At 39.2% G+C, this 4,838-nt stretch overlaps 1 non-coding gene across 1 annotated transcript; it reads right to left on the reverse strand.

The window, feature by feature from the left end:
* Positions 1-689: 689 nt before the first annotated feature.
* On the reverse strand, positions 690-791 carry LOC117308914 (small nucleolar RNA SNORA27). Its single transcript, XR_004523163.1, has one exon. It is a non-coding gene; the product is annotated as a small nucleolar RNA SNORA27 (small nucleolar RNA).
* Positions 792-4,838: the final 4,047 nt, after the last annotated feature.

Below are 4,838 nucleotides of genomic sequence, written 5' to 3' on the forward strand. Positions count from 1 at the left end.
GATGCGGGGATCCAGAGAGAAGGTGTAATCAAAGGAGGCTCCAAGCCTGGGAGTCAGAGAGAACCACGTTCATCTTGGCAGAATAGATGCTAGTTTTGAAAATGAACTTCAGATGTGGCAAGTTCCAGGTGCCCGGAGGTGTCCCGGGGCAGGGTGAGGTCTGGCTGGCGTTTGGTGGTGGACGGTTCAGAGCTGCCTGGTGATGTGGGGGTCATGTGCATATAGGTCTTCGTAACTGAAAACTGAGAGTGGGTTCAGAGAGAAGGATGCCTGAGGAGAACCCCGGAGGGGTGTGCCTACAGCAAGTCTAGGAGAGAAAGCAGGAGCTTCGGTGGGTAAGGACAGAGAAGGTGCCCTAACAGAGTGAGGCAGACCCAGGACGGCATGGTACAAAGAGCCAAGAGTTTCAAGGAGGAATGGGTGGGAGATGTGAATTGTTACAAAGAGATCTGAGAGAATCTAGATAAAACATTTCGTAACATTCTGATTACAAACTGAGTTTTTGCTATAGTTCTTCATTACTGTTTTTTAAAAATAGACTCTTATTTTTAGAGCAGTTTCGGGGTCAAAGCAAAGCTGAGCACAAAGTACAGAGAGTTCCCATAACCCTCCTCCCCACACGTGCACGGCCCCCCCACCATCAGCATCCCTGCCAGAGTGGCATATTGGTCACATTTTTAAGAATTACAGCTTATTTCCTCCGACAGTTTACAAGACAAACACCTAGTTTGCTTGAGTTTTAAAAGGATATTTCCTTTGCCCCACTTAAATGACCAGTAAACGTATTTGTCGTCACATTTGATGAACCTACACTGACACATCAGTGTCACCCAAACTCCATAGTTTAATTAGGGCTCACTCTTGGTGTTGCATGTTGTATGGGTTTTGACAAATGTATAATGAAATGACATGCGTCTGTTGTAGTATCATACAGAATAGTTATATTGCCCTGAAAATCCTCTGCATTCCACCTATTCATCCCTCCCTCTCCCCTTGCCGTTAGCAACTGACTGTCTCCAGAATTTTACCTTTTCCAGAATGTCATATAGTCGGAATCATAGAGTATGTAGCCTTTTCAGGTTGGGCTTTTTCACTTAGTAATATGCATTTAAGGTTCCTCCAGGTCTTTTTTTGGCTTGATGCCTCATTTCTTTTTAGCACTAAAAAACATTTCCTTGTTTGCTGCACCCCTATTTATCCATTTACCTACTGAAGGACATCTTAGTTCCTTCCAATTTTTGACAATTATGGATAAAGGTACTGTAAATGTACATGTACAGGTTTTATTTATTTATTTATTTATTTTTACTGTGACAGAATACACATGACAGAAAATGTACCATCTTAACCATTTAAAAATGTACAGTTTAGTGGTATTGAGGACATTCATATTGTGGTGCAAACACCACCACCACTCATTTTCAAATCCCTTCTCGTCTTGTAAAACTGAAACTCCATACCCATTAAAGAGTAAATTCCCATTCCCCTTCCTCCGGCCCCTGACAACCAGCACTCTATACTTTCTGTCCCTATGATTTTGACAACTCTAAGTATCTCTTGTGAGCAGAATCACAGTATTTGTCCTTCTGTGTCTGGCTTATTTCCCTTAGCATAACATCCTCAAGATTCATCCATGCTGTAATGTATGCCAGAATTTCCTTCATTTTCAAGGCTGAATAATATTCCATTGTATGTCTGTACCACATTTTTTTTTTTTTTTTGCGGTACGCGGGCCTCTCACCGCCGTGGCCTCTCTCGTTGCGGAGCACAGGCTCCGGACGCGCAGGCCCAGCGGCCATGGCTCACGGGCCCAGCTGCTCCGCGGCATGCGGGTTTCCTCCCGGACCGGGGCACGAACCCGTGCGCCCTGCATCGGCAGGCGGACTCCCAACCACTGCGCCACCAGGGAAGCCCTATACCACATTTTGTTTATCCATTCATCTGTCAATGGACACTTGGGTTTCTTCCACATTTTGGCTATTGTGAATAATACTACCATGAACACGACTATATATGTATCTCTTCAGGATCCTGCTTTCAATTCTTTGGGTACATACCTAAAAGTGGAATTGCTGGATCATATGGTGATTCCACGTGCAGGTTTTTGTGTGGACATGTTTTCAACTCATTTGGGTAAATACCAAGGAGCACAACTGCTCCATTATATGGTAAGAGTATGGTTCAGTTTTGTCAGAAACTGCCAAACTGTCTTCCAAAGTTTTGCATTCCTAATGGCATTTTGCATTCCTACCGAAAATATTGTGTTGCATTCCCACCAGCAACAAATGAAAGTTCCTGTTGCTCCACAGCCTCGCCAGCAAGTGTCTTGGGTTTTTGCCATTCTGATAGCTGTGGTGATATCTCATTGTTGTTTTAATTTTCAGTTTCCTAATGACATATAGTATTGAGCATCCTTTAATATGCTTATTTTCCATTTGTACATCTTTTTTGGTGAGCCGTCTATTCAGATCTTTTGTCCACTTTTAAATCAGGCTGTTAGTTTTCTTACTGTTGAATTTTAAGGGTTTTTTTTTTTTAAATTTTGGTCACAGTCCTCATATATCTTTTATTAAAAAGTCCAGATACATCTTTTACAAAGATATATCTTTTACAAAGATTTTCTCCCAGTCTACAGCTTGTCTTTTTCAAATATTTTGGGATTTTTCTGGCTATCTTTCTGCTTTTGATTTCTAGTTTAATTCCATTGTGGTCTGAGAGCAGATATTGCATGATTTCTATTTTAAATTTGTTGTTTTATGGCCCAGAATGTGACCAACTTGCTGAATGTTCCATGTGAACTTGGGGAGAATGTGGGTTCTGTTGTTGGATGAAGTCGTCTATAGATGTCAATTACATCCAGTTGATGGATGGTGCTGTTGAGTTCAACTATGTCCTTACTGAATTTCTGCCTGCTGGATCTGTGCATTTCTGAGAGGGGGCATTGAAGTCTCCAACTATAATAGTGGATTCACCTGTTTTTCCTTGAGTTCTATCAGGTTTTGCTTCATGTAGTTTGACACTGTTGTTAGGCACATACACATTAAGAATTGTTGTATCTTCTTGGAGAATTGACCCCTTTCTCAGTATGCAATGTCCCTCTTTAACCCTGATAACGCTCCTTGCTCTGAAGTCTGCTGTGTCTGAAATTAATATAGCTACTCTAGTTTTCTTTTGGTTAGTGTTAGCATGCTATGTTTTTTCCATCAAATCTCTGTGTTTTAATTGGTGTATTTGGACCACTGATGTTTAAAAAAGTGACTATTGATATAGTTGGATTAAAGTCTACCATATTATTACTGTTTTCTATTTGTTGCTCTTGTTCTTTGTTCCTATTTTTGTTTTCTACTTTTAAAAATGCCTTTTTTGGTTTTAACTGGGTATTGTATATGATTCCACTTTCTCTTTTTTCTTAGCGTATCAATTATACTTATTTTTGTAGTTTTTTAGTGGTTTTCCTAGAGTTTGCAGTATACATTTACAACTAATCCAAGTCCACTTTCAAATAACACTACTGCTTCACAGGTGGTGCAAGGACATTATAATAACAAAGTATTCCCAATTCTTCCCTCCAATTCTTGTATCATTTCTGCCATTCATTTCACTTATATACAAGTTATAATCATCCAATACACTGTTACTGTTATTATTTTGAACAAACTGTTATCTGCTAGACCAATGAAGAATAAGAAAAATAAAAGGCTTTATTTTCACTTATTTCTTCTCTAATGTTCTTCCTTTCTTTATGTAGATCTCAGTTTCTGACTTAGATAATTTTCCTTCTCTCTGAAGAATTTCTTTGAATATCTCTTGTACAGCAGGTATCCTGGTAACAAATTCCCTCAATTTTTTTGTTTTGTTTTGTTTTGTTTGTTTGTTCTATTTCTCTTTCAGTTTTGAAGGGTAATGTCTCAGGATACAGAATTCTAGGTTGGTGTTTCCCCCTCCCCCCAACTCTTTAGATATTTCACTCCATTCTCTTCTTTCTTGCATGGTTTCTGAGGAGAAGGTAGATGTAATTATTATCTTCCTTCCTCTGTAGGTAAGGTGTACGTCTTTATTTATTTTTAATCTATGGCTTCCTTAAGGACATTCTTTATCTTTGATATTTTGCAGTATGAAAATGGTTTGCCTGGTGTAGTTTTGGGGCATTTACCCTGTTTGGTGGTGTTCTCTGAGCTTCCTGGATCTGTGGTTTGATGTCTGACATTAATTTGAGAATTCTCAATCATTATTGCATCAAATAGTCCTTCTGTTCCTTTAACTCTTTTTTTTTTTTTCTTTTCCGGTATTACCATTACAGGTATGTTACACCTTTTGTAATTGTCCCACTGTTCTTGGATACTCTGTTCCCTTATTTTCAGCCTTTTTCCTCTTTGCTTTGCAGTTTGGGAAGTTTTTATTGACATGCCTTCAAGCTCAGAGATTCTTTTCCTCAGCTGTCCAGTCTACTAGCAAGCTAAAGGCATTCTTCATCTCTGTTACAATGTTTTTGATCTCTAGCATTTCTTTCTGAGTCTTTGTTAGAATTCCCATCTCTATGCTTACATTACTCATCTGTTCTTGCATGTTGTCTATCTTTTCCATTAGAGTCCTTAGCAGATTAGCCAGTTGTTTTAAATTCCTGGTCTGATAATTCTAACATTCCTGCCATAATCTGAGTCCAGTTATGATGCTTGCCCTATCCCTTCAATCTGACTTTTAGTATACCTTGTAATTTTTGTCGAAAGCAGGGCACCGGGTAAAAAGAACTTCTGTAAATAGCCTTTAGTAATGTGGTATGGGGGAAGGGGAAGCATTCTATAGTCCTATGATTAGGTCTCAGTGTTTTAGTGAGACTG

The sequence above is a fragment of the Tursiops truncatus genome, chromosome 18 (genome assembly GCF_011762595.2).
Source record: "Tursiops truncatus isolate mTurTru1 chromosome 18, mTurTru1.mat.Y, whole genome shotgun sequence".
NCBI lineage: Eukaryota > Metazoa > Chordata > Mammalia > Artiodactyla > Delphinidae > Tursiops > Tursiops truncatus.